Source organism: Hermetia illucens, chromosome 4, assembly GCF_905115235.1.
Source record: "Hermetia illucens chromosome 4, iHerIll2.2.curated.20191125, whole genome shotgun sequence".
Taxonomy (NCBI): Eukaryota; Metazoa; Arthropoda; class Insecta; order Diptera; family Stratiomyidae; genus Hermetia; species Hermetia illucens.
The window spans coordinates 62,257,666-62,274,743 of record NC_051852.1 but is presented as its reverse complement, the minus strand read 5'-3'; the positions used below and the strand labels follow the sequence as shown (position 1 = coordinate 62,274,743).

The 17,078-nt window shown below is 37.1% G+C and overlaps 1 protein-coding gene across 1 annotated transcript in view; it reads left to right on the top strand.

The window, feature by feature from the left end:
- The window catches only part of LOC119655177, a 127,137-nt gene that overhangs the window by 40,084 nt on the left and 69,975 nt on the right, over positions 1-17,078 (top strand). Inside the window, exon 2 of the mRNA XM_038060929.1 lies at positions 11,266-11,389. The gene's annotated coding sequence lies outside the window, so the exon portion shown is untranslated. The remainder of the gene's footprint in view (positions 1-11,265; positions 11,390-17,078) is intronic.

Sequence of the window (17,078 nt, the reverse complement as noted above, 5' to 3'; positions counted from 1 at the left end):
TCAATTTGTATATGTAGGAAATCTGATTTCTGGCAACGATGGCACCGAACTTGATGTCGCTCGACGCATTAACAGCATTGTCTAAAATCTGGGAATGCATTATCTCAGTACGAAATAAATTTCGAATGTTGTCAACCCTGCTGCGCCACAGCTCCAAGCTTTCTTGAACACTTGTCTCCGGCGTATCATACCGGAGAAATAGCACCTTTCTGGGGCGTCCTTCTTCTATGATGAACTTAAGGGTATTTCTAGTAAAACAGCAGATATCGGACTGGGAGGTATTTTGAGGTGTACATTTCATATTGGTGCCTTATTTTAATTTCAGAACCTCTCGTTTATTACTACATGTGAAAGGTTTCACAGACCACATACTCCTACCAATTTTCTTGAAAATAGCCGTTTTCCAGTTAATTGGGTGTCCCCGAATGGCAAACAGATAAGAAGACAAACTCCTGGACATGGACTATGTTCTGCAAAGAATCTACAAAATGGTGATGGCTACTGGTCTTATGTTTTCAAATCGACATTGCATATAACAAGATCGACAAAACGAATTCACTGAAATAGTAGATGATGCAAATCCAAATATTTTAATACATACATACATAGGTCAATATGATAAGAAAAAGGCGTGATCAAATACCCATACATATGTCAAGTATCCCCTTGTATCGTTATTGCAGTTACATGCAGTTGCATCCTAGTAAAAGATTTTAGGTATAAGAAAATTGTCAGTAAAATCGCCTGTAGCCAAAGCTACACAAAGATGCATCTTATTCTGAAATCCCAGTGCTCCTTAGGCCTCTCCTGTGACTACATGACTAATCGTAATAGTGAAGGAAAACTAATTTCCCGTATAACCTAAGGCGAAGCTCACAACTTTTCTTCTGTTGTAAATATAATACTGCCTTAAACTAATATCTGAAAATAAGTTGGTGTTATCAATTTGATGCATTCGATCAGACGGAGTTTAGTGGGAGTTATAAGAATTTCCATTACCACTGTTTGAATAATTACAGTATCGGCAATTACAGTTTGCTGTAGAATCTTAAATCAACTAATTAATCTTTTTCTGTTTTGAGTTCAGTGTAACCCAGAGCGTGCAAATAAAATAATAGTTCAGATAGAAGCGCCGGTAATTATTCCTTAAATAAAGCCTGTTGTGAAAGATTCATCATATTAAACATATATGTATTATGTAGTACAGCACAAGTGTAATTTGAATTCAAATTTTTACGATTTTGTGTTTTTATAAAAACAATACGAAATAGGTAATAGCAAGAAAAAATAATTGAAAGAACTGGATTTTAGTGTAGTCTAGAACTTAATCCATCAATTTCTACCAAAATAGTACAAACTTGATTTCTCGGCTTCTATCTGCCGGTAACCCCAACGAACATAACGAGATCCAGTTTATTTCTCTGCAACATCGTGCCTACATCTAACTGTCGCTTCTCAGTTGTTTATATACAGTTACACAAAAAAGTATCCGGACATGACCGTTGTATAGATATTTTCAAAGAAATATAAACAATTGTGGCACATTTGCTTAATGATTATTTGTTATATTTATCTTTGATTGGTTTATAATAAATTTCCAAAAAAAAAAAAATTTCTCAGTTTCCGCTTTAAAAAAAAATAGCTCCGTTGTTAAGAACGCTACAAAAAATAAAGTCAAAAAAGTATCCGGACAGAAAGCGTTTGAAGGAAACTTACCCCTTTAATGTAAAATTTAATATCTTGTTGGACCTCCTCGATTTTTTATTACTTCCCTTAGTCGACTAGGCATCGATTTGACAAGTTTCTCACAAAATTGTGGACTGATCGTCGCCCACTCTTCCTTCAAAGCTTTTCTAAGTGTAATTAGACTTGAAATTTCGCAGTTTTGAATTTTTCTTTTCAAATGTTCTCACAAATGCTCTATTCGATTTAGATCCGGACTTTGCGCCGGAGTATCTATCACTTTTGGGCAATTGTACAGCCGCCAAAGTCTACAAACGTAGGAGTTATGTTTGGGATCATTGTCCTCATAATAACAAAAATGCTCCATTTGCATTTTCCTTGCGCTTTGAAGTAAGTTTTCCTTAAGGACTGTGAGATGCTGATATTTGTCATATTTCCCATTTATAAACTTTAAATTGCCAACTCCCGCTGCTGACATACAGCCCCATACCAACTGAGAACCACCGCCATGTTTCACCGTGCACTTTAAATTTTTCAAATTCAGCTCCGTATTTGGCTGCCGCCATACAAAATTACTTCCATCTGATCCAAATATGTTATATTTGCTTTCGTTGGCAAATATAACGGTTTTCCAAAAATCGTAAGACCTATTTATATGTGCAATAGCAAACCGTAACCTTTTTTGCCGATTTTGCTTACTTATATAGGGCTTTTTTCTGGGAACTCTACCGTGGAAATTATTCTTTCGAAGAATATTTCTAATTGTTTCGACACTTGTAACTTTACCAAATCTCTTTTCCGCCTGAGCTCTCAACTTAACTGCACTTAGTTTGGGGTTTATTTTCATTTTCCGCACGATCCATCTTTCTTCTCGGTCATTAAACTTTCGTGGACGGCCTGATCGCCCTTTCTTATCGATGAAACCCGTTTTTTTAAAGCGTGTAATTATTTCATGAACCGTCGATTTATTCACTTTCACGATTTCCGCGATCGCTCGTATCGGTTTATTGTCCTTGAAAAGATCAATAATAACTTTTCTAACATCACTACTAATCTCCCGCGTTTTCCGACCCATATTTATTAAACGTGTGTATACACAGAAGAATTAAATGCGCTACTAATCAATGTTTAATCACCATGTTAAATCAAAAGACAACTCAGTTGCAATATTGTGCATTTTCCAAGAATTCATCGCTGTCCGGATACTTTTTTGATTTTCATAACAAGCATGTATACATAAATTCTCAGAAAAACAACTGTACTAAAACGAAATGATGATTTTTTTTTCGCTCATTCGAAAGTGTTGCTATAAAATATTATTATCGTGGAAAACGAAATTATGTTACTATTTTACAAATCTATGTTTTTCGCATTACAATTCTAAATTAACCATTGTCCGGATACTTTTTTGAGTAACTGTATATGTATGATATTTGTATTTCCATGGAAGAGGTTTTGATTTCTAATATTCAGGAGAACATCTTACAATATTAAACGGGTTGAGATCTGACTAAATCGATCTTACATTCTTACTACAGGAGGTTTTAACTTCCTCTATTTAGACACGTTTCTTTAGCATATATTATATACATACATATTTGTCTCTATTAATAGAAATACTTAGAAATAGAGGGATCGGATCGCTTTAAAGTTCATTCAAACTCAGTTTCATTTCCGCATTAAAAATTAGAATTAATCGCTGTTAGATTTTTATTCTTCTTCTTATTAGTTAATTCGATGTGCGCATGGAAATGATATATTATAATGATACGGTTAAGTTTTACAAAGTATGCAGTTGAACAGAAAAGAAATTGGAATAACAAAAAATGTGATGCAGCTCCCACCATGAAAATAAAACTGGAAGTCATAAATAATAAGTGTCAGAAGACTTTTGGGAAAAATCACTTGGCTTTGGAATATTCTAGTGAGCAAGGGAGAGGTAAATCTAATAAACATATTTGAAAAGCTTAACTGGAAAATTAGACACATTTTGATTAAAATTGTAGTAAATCACATGAGACCTCTCTCTACAATTTAAGTACAAAACCGTCTTCTACAACACACGTTGTACAATACCAAAATCATTGTGATCACAAGTCGAAGGCGGACGACTTGATATGTTTATGTGAGAAAATATGATGTATTATTATTAATAATAATATACTAGGGGGCAATGTGGACATCACTGCGACCGCCCGAGATTGTAACTCTGGGCTTCATCCAGGTACTCATCGACAACGTTATGAACTCTTCTCTTTGGAATGCAGTAGAATAATTAACTCGCAGTGCGTACGAAACAAGCCCATCCTGCGCGCAAACGGCTATCTATGTTCACCTTATTCTGTTATTATCGACATTTGTGGCCTTTCTTTGCGCATATCAAATTTAGGCAGCGGGAAACGAATCCTTCAAGACAAGATTTCGATGCATAGCACATTATTTAGCTGCCAAAAACTTTAGCTATTGTGCCCATCTGGAAATTCTTGACGCTTTTTCTTATGAATCAATTAAACTTCTTTACATAATTTATCATGTAGAAGTCTCAGAAAGGCCAAATGTCTATAAACAGTACACTACATTAGAGAGAACTTATAACTTACGCGCACATTTTGGCTTGTTTGCATGTTTTGCCAACAGTCCAGTCATTGGAGCTGAAAATCGGGTGCGATCCCCAAATTCTTTCAGGCAAGACCGATTGACATGAAATTTAGGCTGGAGATGGAGAGTGGCATAAGAAACAAAAGTTATATAGCACCGATGTGCGCTTAATCTCGGGGTAGATGTGAACATTTTTTTTTCGAAATAACTGCAGAAATCAATGTGTCTTATGCAAATTTCCCGTATAAGTAGTGGTGAAAATTATATTTAGTAGAAGGACAACATATTTAAAAACGGGGAGAATCAATCATTTCACGTTTTTGTAGGTGCAATATGGCCTGAGTTATAGCTCGTCAAATGGAAATTAGTAATGACTAAACAAAAAATTAATACTTTCAGGGTCAAATAGCCCAAAACCAGCAACTTTTTAATCGGTGTGATAAATTATTACGATGCTTTGATCAAAAAATTTAATTTCCTGAATTTTTGAAAAATAATTGACCTAGAAAGTATCAATTTTTTGTTTAGCCATTACTAACTTACGTTTGACTAGCTATAATCCAGTCCATATTCCATCCATATTGAGTCCATATTGAAGCATTCGTGAAGTTCTAATCTAGACTATTCATTTGATACCGAAAACAGTTATATCCAGAAGAAAAAAAGTACACATTGCCTTCGCTTGTATGGGGACTCCCGGCCACACAAAATGCCTTTTACTGTATAGTCTCGACAATATTACGTGTGACATACGGACCGACAGGCAAACGGATAGTAAACCGATCTTAATAATTCTCATATCTCAAACAAAAAATTTAAAAAAAATTATTTTTGCACAATCAATCGATATAAAAACGCCACTTCCCACCATTACCCGCATTAGAAGGGACTTTTTCGAAACTTTGTTGTTTTAAACCGAGGAAGTTTTCCACAATAATATTGGTCTCTATACGAAAAAAAAGTGAAAGGAGTGTAAATTTCCATGTGAACCATGTGGCAAGGTGTATATTGAGGAAACCAGGAAAGCAAATACAACTGTGTACCAGAGCCATTAATAAAATAAAACAAGTCGGAATACCGGAAGCTCGCGCTTCGGATATAAAGGTTTTGTGTTCATCTTATCTAAGAAATTTCAAGGCCCGTTTTCCTATCCGTATACAGCTACGAAACTACGAGACATACGTACATATTACAGCCGTAGATGTTACGCTCACCCTAAACAAACAAACTGCCTATTTTCGAATACAGTACACATATAGGCACCTATATAAATTGATCGTACCCATATTTCCGATTTACTTCGCAAAGTCCATTAGCACGCATATACTATATACCTACATACACACATGTCTCGTTGGAATAATTGATATTCATATACAAATGATAAAAAAACTAACGCAAAATAATTATTTTCCACCCAATTCATGCGAACTTACTTCGTTGTGGTATTGACGAATTGATATGTGATGATGACGTCATGCAGGTTGTAGAGTGCACGAAATTCACAAAAAATTGTAAAGTTTTATCCCCTATAACTTTGTTTATAATAGTTTGATTTCCTTCAAACTTGACCAAATTGTGCATTATGTTCTTCTTTATACGCATGCCACTTTGTACTTCTGCGATGAACATAAGGGGGGTGCCGGGTAAATTTCTAAAATGTGGAAATATACTATTATTAACTTTATTTGTGCAGATATCGGAAACGGATATATTTTGATGTCTATGTATGGATATATAACTTGGGAGGGAGGAATTTCTAGTAAGTATTTGCGACCGACGTCAGAACAAAGACTTGTTTCTGTGCTAATCTTTTGATACCACGTTGCTGTATCTAGAGATTTCCGTATTTGGGAAAACTACAACCGTTGATGCGGTTTTTGCCTATTCCGATAAGAAAGGCAGACAATAGTAAGACTTGAGTAAGCTTTTGTTCTGCGCTAAACCGACAGTACATTTCAAAAACGAACACTCAACTGGTACAGAATTCGAATGTATTTAGAGGCCTTAATTTCACATTTACGCAACATTGTGATTTTTCTAGGGTTTTCATTTGGATAGTTTCTGAGACTCCTATTTCTATGTCTGTACCTTTATCCCCACAACCTTTTTCTCTTCAAACCATTATCAAAATTATTTCATGTACTAATTTTCTGCACAAAACCCCAATAAAAAGTAAAATAGAAGTAAAACCAGCTACTAATCCACTTTATTTCACTCAAACCAAGAGCTTTCCACGTCGCGTGAAAATATGTCGAATATTTTGTTGTAACAGTTCTGTGAGTATGCAACCGCTATCAAAACCAATTCAGGTGAAGCTGCTTCTAATTTTCAAGTGAGTTATATTACTTGAGTGCTGCGTTTCAAATTTACTGGAGATTGCTCCTGGTTAAATTAGTAGATGAAAAGAAGAACTCACGAAAAAATAGATGCGGACTAAGATTGAACTCAATATACGAGTATAATACACTCATTCACGTCCAATACGGATTTGTGGTATCCAAGAATGATATTGAGTTCAGAATTGTAGTGAATGGATGCGAAATATGAGATTTCACCAGACCGTGGCATATTCGATTTGGTAGGCTAGTTCAACATTTCTGATGAAGTATCATTAATGCTATCGAGGCTGACCTGGAATCAACTTATGTTTTGAGTGTTACTTTCTTAACCGATTCTTATAAAGGATGATCTTCACTTCAATTCCGAAAATTCCATATATTTTTAACTGAATTGGAATAACTGCATATAGTGTTCTCCACGGTAAATGGCGAATGTGTTTAGATCTGGTTCAGCTTATTTAAGCGCTTACAATATTGTCATACTAACTGTAACCTATATTTCTGTGAGCGGGTTTTTAAAGATGAAATGACAATCCTACTGATTGACTGATTGACCCAAGAAAGAGTCTAGATACGCAAGAATCCGATGTGTGATTTAAACTTACAATCAAAAGTCTGTGAACTTAATTTAGTTACACTGCACTCAATCAAAAACGCTCAAACAAAATAATTTCATTCCCTATCGTGCTTAAATCTTATGTATGATTGCTTCGAAACTAATTTCAAGTTACTGACTTGAGTCTTTTCTGGTTCACCGAAAGCTTTTAATTATTCCAATGAATAATTGATGCATGTTTACGTTTTAGTAAATTATATAACGAAATTTTCATGCGTGTAGGTTTCCTTAGAAACATAAAAAAATATGTACATATGTACGTCAATACGAGTTCATTATCTACGCCGGGAATTCATTTCTTAGAAGATTGAAATCGTTCATATATCGGTACTATATTGAGTTGATAGGTAGCAGGTAGCGTTAGTTAAATTTATCGGATTTACAGTGAGGCGATGCAAAATAGCTGCAAAGGAATTTGTAAAAATAATTATGTGTATAGAGATGGAGTATATCAAATATTAGTCTTAACCGGGTCCATGCTTTTATCGATTTGTATCCGCATTTCTGAAAGAGTTACAAATAATCATTATAAGCTGTTACGATGAAGTTTATGTATATTGTTCGAGCTTTCCTTTTTTTCTCTCAGCCAACGCTAGTGGCAATGATTAAATGACACGAAATCTATGCTTTCCATTCCACCCTTAATACATGAGTAGATTATTAAGAATCATTGATGCTTTCATTGATTGTATTGTTATTTTAACAGTAGGAACTATGGTTTTGAGCCCTTTCATGATAAGTAATTCTCAATTTCCACTGACACGGGGGCATATTTAAATTATTTAAATTATGGTAATTGATGAATTATTATATTCCTGAAAATATGAAGAAAATTCATTGGAATAGATGGATATAATTGACAGATAAACCGTTCACAGTTTATTTTTGCTTGGTACGATTTACGATGATACAACTTTTAACGGCGGATAGAACCACTTGCTCGAGGAAAATTGGTTCTCGCGAAACGGAAGTCTATCTTTTACCGTTACAGAGTTATAGAATTTTTGTAAATAGTGCCAAAAAGCTTTATCTTTAAAAAAATCACAATTTTCCACTCAGTCAATCATCTAATTTCAGATTTGATATCATTTTCGGAAACTACATAAAATCTCTTAAAAAAATAGATATTTTTCCAGTTGCAAAGGTCATCATTACTTCGAAAACATAACTATTAAACTTTAAAAAAATTTCAAAATCAATTTGTCATCTAAATTTCAACTTATAAACTAGGATAGTTGATAAAAGTTGCCGCATTATCTTAGCTTTCAATTAAAGGGAACAAGGGAAAATTAATCTGAAAAAACACTATAACTATCATATTTATGTGAATTTGCTCCATATCACCACGTTTTCTCCCATTTAATGCCTAATATTCCTAAATTTTCCATAATTAAGCCCATCAGTTTTACATGTCATTGAAAGCTAACAGAATGAGACTACTTTGTAGGTTTGTAAGTTTGAAAGTACCGGTGTGTTTTCCCCAAACAATTGGTTTCATCCGACATGTCTCCAAATCCAACTGCCTTGGAAGATTCCACGCCTGGGTGTTATATCTCCTGGTGTTTGCAATGATACTAATTCTTCATCACTATTCTCAGGAGAAGAATGGCATTCTGGTTGATTTTGCGCAAGGATAACACATGCAGCAACCACGAATGTGATATGGAGTCAAAGGCTGATTTACAATCGATGTAAGCTGTCGAGAGATAGCTACTGTATCGATTACAAACTGTTCCTTAGTGCCTCGGGAGCCTTTTGCTCCTTGGATATCAATTATGAAAATCAAGATATTTTGAGATATTCGCGCAAAAAAATTAAAGTCGAAACCTTGTAGATGGTAGGAAAATAAGTAACTGGTCGACATTTTGAAGAGTAAGAGGGGATGAGAAAAGTTACCCCTTGGTGAAAAATTATAGAACTAATTTTGGCCTGGATCTGATTAAAATGATTTGCAAATATCTTGTGAGTGCTTCTGAACCGCTTTAACCACAAGTTGTGAATCTTATTAGCTTTTCGCGCGTTCAATTACGTGCCTTTTCAAGTGCTGTTTCCATATCCACTTCAGTTATATTAGGCGTGGTCATTTCGTCTCGAGCTGCTGAGATTTTTGTAAAATCCCCTGCTTACTTGCGTAACACGGGCAATCTCCTTTCTAAAATCGTCGACTCTTTTGTTGAGTACACCCAAAACGGTAAAATCCCAGATGAATTCGTGTGAACCACGGTCAAAAGCTTTCTCTAGATCCAGAAATACAATGTAAAGAGGGCGATGCTTCTCAGTTCTTGACAAATATGGCTTGTTTCACGGTTATTTCAATAATTTTGCGAATACGGTTGTCAAGAATGCGTTCAAAAATCTTCATGGTATGGGAAGGTAAGCGGATCGGACGGTAATTTGAACATTCTGCTGGATTACCTTTCTTTTTCCATATTGGAACAGTGGTACTTTCTTGCCAGTCAGATGGTGTTCTTCCTTCCAGATATCAATGCGATACCGAATAAATCGGGTGTGAAAGACAGACAGACAGACATCGACTCGATTCTAATAAGGTTTTGTTTCACACAAAACCTTAGAAATAGGCCCGAAAAAAAAATATGCATCTCGTAAAATCCAGCCAAAAATACAAAGTCAAACCCAAGATACCAAAATTTATATTAGTTTTGAGTAACAGCTATTGCATGGACCTCAATTTAGTTAATGATATGGGTTTTCCGAAATTTGTTACACTTTTGAATATTAGTCGTCACAATTGTAAAAAGAAAACGAAAACGAGGAAACAAGAAATTAAATATCGGACATTTATTATTAAAAAGAGACCAAGGAAAAATATTCGCTAAGAGCTTATAGGAAGTTTTCAGGGAAACATTGTTAAAAATAGGGGAAATTAGCTACTATTATGCCCTCTATGGTTCTCCACTCCACGGAATTCTTTACGTTTAAAAAATCAAAGCACCATCAATTTAAAATGAATGAGTAAACACCTGGAATGCTAATGGTTAGCTCCAACTTATTCATACGATCAGTGATAGATGGTGCACACCACTTTAGTCTATTTTTTTTAAAGTTATAAGTTAAGATAATACATTTTAAATGGCTAATATATTACACCTAATAAATTTGTAAATGCACTGCCGATGAAATGAAATAACTCACTCCCGTCTGAACGCTTCGCACAAAGCAACATTTATAGCAAATGGATGAAAATGAATATTCTTCCAAGTAAAATCTATGAATAATGAAGTTTTTGATTTTCGTTTATCCAACTTTAGTCACTACTCCTGCAGAATTCATACTCCCCCTCTTAAAATTGAATACCCATTGTACTCTACTGAAAATAAATTCTCTTAAAAACTGGGCAAAATTGCCCGCATCAATATTACTATATTGCCTCTGCCCCCTTCGACAAAATGTATTCAATTGCAGGCTAACATGAGAAAGGCTCAATCATAATTTTTGTATTCTATAATTGTTAAATAGGATTTAGTGTTGTGGGAGACTTTGTTTTACCTAGTTTTGAGTAGGAATTGTGAATCAAAGTTAAGTCGATCATTTAAAAGACGTTACATTTTCATATTGCGGAGTCGCGATCAGCTGCAAGGGGGATATTCGTTTTGAGAAGGGGGATGTTGAGATGATGAAACCAATAGAAATAATGTGTAGTAGAAAAGGGAGAACAGCGCGTACAATCAAATGAATCTCTCCACCAGTCTGACGCAAAACAATAAAGAAACAAAGATAATTCGCAAGTCGTGAAGCCGGCGGATACTACAATACTCAGTAAATATTTTTATTTCTATTATATCCACTCAATTAATTCGAACCACTCTTTTCATTTCCTCTGCGTCCCTCTGAATACTATTTCAAATCCCATAGTACTCCATTCATTATGCCCATTCAAATTTCCATTCTATTGAAAGAAAAAGTTAGATGACATTCAACTATTTAAAGAGCTACTCATATGCTACTCTATGAATAAATAATAGATGTCGAACTCTCCCTTTCTATTTTCTTATTTGTATTTTTCAGATCTCACAGTGTGATCTTAGACAGTCGGTGCCAGTGACTCCACTTAGCCATTGGTGACACCAATCAAAATTATCTTCGTATCAATCACGACAGTGAAAGAATCTAGAAACAGACAATTCTAAAGGTGAGTTGGTTCTTTGTAAATATAATAGAAAATCTTCTTAATCCGTATTCTACACCTTCTCTTAGTATCTAAAGCCGCTAAGTGGATACAACAAAAGTGAATGAATAAATGAATGTGTCACTGGTGTGTAACTTAGAAAGAGCAGAGAACATTTTTTTCTTCATTACAACTCCGGAATGGAATGCGGTATGTCCGCTTTAGGGGACTACATACATAGTAGCGCACAACATTGAATTGACTCGGGAGGGATTTCTTGAAAATATTATTCTTAATGACTAGCATAATTTAAAAGTCGGTAAGTTGCAAAGCAACATCCTCCAAAGAGTGGGCGTGTTCATGTAAATATTTGCAAATCAAATTGGAGAAAGTAAAAAATCGCAACCAGCTTTTACTGTTCGAATTTTCAAGAACTCATATGTATTGTATGAATATGCGTGAAGTATATAATTATTAGCTGTAATTACAAGAGGTTTACTGACTATCCCGCACAGTAATTTCTGGAAGAACTTTGGATCGAAGTAGCATCTGTTTCCCTTCCAATTCAATGTTAGAAATCAATTTGTTATTATTTCCCATTTTAATACCCACGTCACGTTCTTCGTTTCACCTGGTCAAGTGGGGAATGCTTAAACAATCAAAACAAGAATATTATTAGCGTATTAGAAGAATGATGATTGGATAAGACCTGACTCAGGGTCTCAGGCTGCCTTTCGACAACCCATCATTGGACTCTGGAGGTATTCTCTGTAAGTAGAAAAAACCACAATGAGGAAAGTAGCATGGAACCAGAGGCCTTTCAAATGTTGTTGCTATATTGTAGGAGCTGAAATAAAATAAATTTCTCCGATAGAAGCTACCGCCAGCGAAATATATGTTAGTGGAATTTTAAGCAAATAATAGACACAGAAACGCAAAGTGGAATGGAAGTTATTATTCACATCAGTTTGCTATTAGCATGTGCGAATAGCCTGAACGTTAGCGGAGAAATTGTTATTTATTGTTTCGTCTTTTTTGCATCGATTAGTTGAAGAAGATTATCGCAATTATACCAAAGATGACTACTGTGTGGAAAATTTTACACGTCAAATGGGTCAGTGAAACTGACTTTATAATATAGCGACGGCTTCATTTGAATATGCTAATGTGATTCTTAATGGAAGCTGCGTTTTGAAAGTATGCACTTTGTATGCTGACGCAAGGCGGCCAGTTTTAGTAAAAGACCACAACCAAAACTTTTTGTAAAATAACAGTAAAATCGAAAAAGGTAATAAAATAAATACAACGGACAATCTCTCCCAAAAGTTATACTTTAGAGAAGAGTATTCATTCCAAACCTTAAAAGTCAGATAAATGGTGAGAAAGACGCCCTCAATACAAAAGCATAAAGTGACCAACTCAAACTTAAACAATGTTCAACGAATGGATGGGAGAATAGGAGGCATTGGCTGCGGTATCCAGTACAATTGCATTGGTTCCATTCTGAACTTTCCCATGGCAGTTCCAATCGTAGCACCATGAGTTATACATTGATAAGAAAATGTTACTTTTCAGAAACAACACGAAAGATCATTTATTCTACGAAAGTAGGACGCTTCAAGCTGAGGTCGGATCTGAAAACAGAAAGGGTCAAAATCAGATCTGAGCGTCAGCTTGACTTAGCTATGTACTTTCACTTAACATCGACGTCGATCAATCAAGACTGCGCGTAACCTCTACATCAAGATTCATTGCCGATATAAATGAAATTACGACCTTGTTTTTTTCCGGTATTGGAGAAAAAAGTCTTGTACTTGTGCCCCCAAACAGAAGAACATGGAAATCGTGTTGGTTGGACTAATCAAATAGTTAGAGTTATGAAAGTATGTGGCTTTGCTCTAGCAGCAGATGCCGATTATCTTAAAAGCATTCCTTTGGTCTGCATTGCATTTGAATTCTAATCACTTTTGTGAATGTTTCCGTCTCTTTGTTATTTGTTAGGGTTTCACAGTTTAATATCAGCTCTTTGATATTCTGTTTTATGCTCCCAGAAACGATTTTTCTGATTAGCGGTAGAGAGGTAAGAATATTAACCTACCCCTCATGTGCATTTTTTTGTTCGTAGACGAAGGTGGAAAATCTGTGAAAGACGCCTCTGCTCCAGGTCAGCAAATGTGGTTCTAAAAGCACTTCTAAACCCAGCCTGCGTCCGTCTCTGAGAGTTTGTAAGCGCCCCTACTCACATAGGCGACTCGTAAAGCAGAATGGGTCGCACAACTCCGGCAGCGTTTCGGCCCGCCAATATTTGGCAACAAATGTCGCGGTGACACCGGCTATCTTCTGACATCAATAATCACCTCCAGGAATTTGGTAACCGGCTTTGACGAAAGTGTATCCAACAGTTTGCATGGTTTGTTACGTTTTCCCGTCCATCAAGGTCAACTCGGCTCTTTCTTGCCAGGAGTTTACCGCTCTCACTTTTTCTGTTGCGTAGACTTCTACATGTTTTGCTACCACAACCACAGCACGCCATCTGCAAAACCGACAATCGCAGCCTCGTCTGGCATAGCCTGACGTTACATAGCAGTGGGCCCAGGTCTGAATCCTGTGGTACCCCCGTTGTAACAATGCACTCTTTGGGCCTTAGAGGTAATTTTCAGCCAAACTCGCTAAATATCCGGGAACTATTTCGGCTAACGCTCCTTTAATTTGACTCCAATTGGCGAGGTTGAATGCGTTTTTAACATCCAATGGCACCATGCTTACTGCATCCATCGTAGAGTGGCCGCGTGGAAAGCTCAGACAAGCCATTGCTGCGTTCGACGATGGGTAGCAGTCTGTTTCAGATTCTCCATCATTTTCTCCATTGTATTCAACAGACAGACCGGGCGATATGACGCTGGATCTCCAGGTGGCTTGTTGAGTTTCAAAAATAATATCCAATTTAGTTTTTTCCACTGAGCAGGAATATTCCTTTTTTGAGGCACACCTCGAAAGTATTAGCAAAAGGTATCTAGCCTTCACTATTCGCTCAAAAACTATACTAGGAATGCCATTAAAAATTAGGGCTTTATTGGTGCTGGTTCTACTTCATACTTCTCGCAGCTTCTCCACAGTTATTGGAAGTATTATACATCCGTTGAACAACACCATCGTTTGCCTTCCACTGTTTTAGTAGTGAGGAAACAGATTGATAACAATCTCCTTTCAAGAAGCGCGCGTAGGATACCTTAGACGATCTTCACAGCTTTTTTAGTTCCTTTTCATCATCATCAACGGCACAACAACCGGGATCCTGTCTAGGCCTTCCTTAATAAGGAGCTCCATACATCCCGGTTTTGCGCCGAGGTCCACCAATTCGCTATCCCTAAAAGTTGTCTGGCGTCTTGGCCTATGCCATCACTCAAGTAGGGTCTGCCTCGTCTTCTTTTTCTACAATAAATATTCCCTTATAGACTTTCCGGGCCGTATCATCCCCATCCATACGGAATAGGTGATCCACCCACCCCCACCTATTGAGCCGTATTTGGTCCACCACCTGGCGGTCATGGTATCGCTCATAGATTTCGTCGTTATGAAGGCTACTGAATCGTCCATGTTGGGGGCCAAAAACTCTTCTTGCTAAGAACCCAAGTTTCCGAGGAATACATGAGGACTGGCAAGATCATTGCCTTGTACAGTAAAAACTTTGTTCCAATGATGAGACGTTTCGAGCAGAACAGTTTTTGTAAGTTGAAATAGGCTCTGTTGGCTGCCAACAACCGTGCGCCGATTTCATCATCATAGCTATTATCGGTGTTGATTTTCGACCCTAGATAGGAGAAATTATCAACAGTCTCAAAGTTGTAGTCTCCTATCTTTATTCTTCCCGTTTGACCAGTGCGATTTGATGTTGCTGGTTGGTTGGTTTTTGATGCTGACGTCGCCACCATATATAATATTTTGCCCTGCCTTCATTGATGTGCAGCCCAAGATCTTACGCCGCCTGTTCGGTCTGGATGAAGGCTGGTTGTATGTCTCGGGCCATTTTCCCCATGATATCGATATCGTCAACATAGGCCAGTAGTTGGGTGGACTTAAGGAGGATCGTGCCTCTCGCATTTACCTCAACAGCACGAATCACTTCCTAGGGCCAGGTTAAAGAGGACGCATGATAGGACATTCCCTTGTCTTAGACCTTTGTTGATATCGAATGATATCGAGGGTGATCCTGTTGGTTTTATCTGGCCTCGCACATTTGTATGGGTATCCCACACCAATTGATGTACCGCTTGGTGTAACTAGTCGCCTCCATATTTAATTCATAATTTCATAATTTAATTCGGCTGTAATTCCATCGGCTCCTGGCGACGTATTATTTTTAAGCGATGAAATGCCTGCACTGTTTCTTCTATACCTGGTGGTGGCAGAAGCACGTGGTCAATTTGGTTGGAAGCGGTCCCATCTGGAGAGGTCCACGTATGTTTTCCACGTAAACCAGGCACTTCCAACAACCATTTCGTGCGATACAGCTAACTGAATAATCCGCAGTCCGTTATCATTGGTATTCTATGTAAGCTAAGGGAGCAGACGTATCGTCTGAATACGGGTTCTATTCTTACTTGACTGTTAAAATCTACAAGTATGATTTTGACATCATACTTCTACTCATACGGCTTCGAGGGTCCACACAACTGCCTCGTAGAAGGTATCCTTCTCCGACTCTGTAGTCTCCTCTGTAGGGGCGTGAACTTTAATGAGGCTTATATTTTTAAATTTGCCTTGCAAGCGCAGAGTGCATAACCCTTCGCTTATGTTTTCAAAGCCGATAACAGCAGGTTTCATTTTTTGGCTGACTAAGGAAGCTACTCCGAGCACATGATGTATTAGATGGTCACTATAATATATTGTGTAGTGACTCCTCTCTAGGAAACCGCTCCCTGTCCAACGCACCTCCTGCAACGCTGATATGTCAACCTTATATTGGGAGAGAATATCGGCTGGCTGCTTATCAGCTCCTTCTCTGTACAGGGAGCGCACGTTCCATGAGAAAATCACATTCCGTTTACGTTGCCGAGTTCGTCATTGTGTTTTTCGTCCAATCCGAGGCTCTTTTTAAGGCATCGTAACAAGTTGTTTTCCATGTAGGGTTGTCAGCCCTACTCAACCCCCAACCTGGATGACTTGTTGGTACAATTTGTCCCGTTTTTAGATGCTGGAGACTTTTTTCCCAACCAGTCGGCCTGCGCATAAGCGCGCCGATACATGCACATCTCCGGATGCGTCTAGCATTCCCATATTCGCGCGAAGGGGTGCGTGTGGGCTTCTAAAAGAATTTCTCCAGTTTTCTATTCAGTTTTTGTATATGCTCCGTTAAGTCAGTTTAATATCCTAACAGAGTTACCTGAATCTTAACTTGGAGTCCTCCAGGGGTACATTCCTTCTTGAAGTATTTCAGTTTCCTAACAGAATCTCCGCCACAAGTCACTCATGGTTTTGCAGATCACCTTGTCAAGTTGAGTAATTGTTCTACCAATGCCTTATTGAATAGTCGACGTATTTACTACCGTAAGCCTGCTTGATTTCCTGTAGGCAACTACACTTAGCGTGTTAGAGTTTTTTAACCAACCTACAATTCGTCCACTGTATACATTTCTAGATTATGTTTATGTAGTACACATTTGCTAGATTATCGATTCAACTCATCTTCATGTCGATGTATTTATAAGTTGGA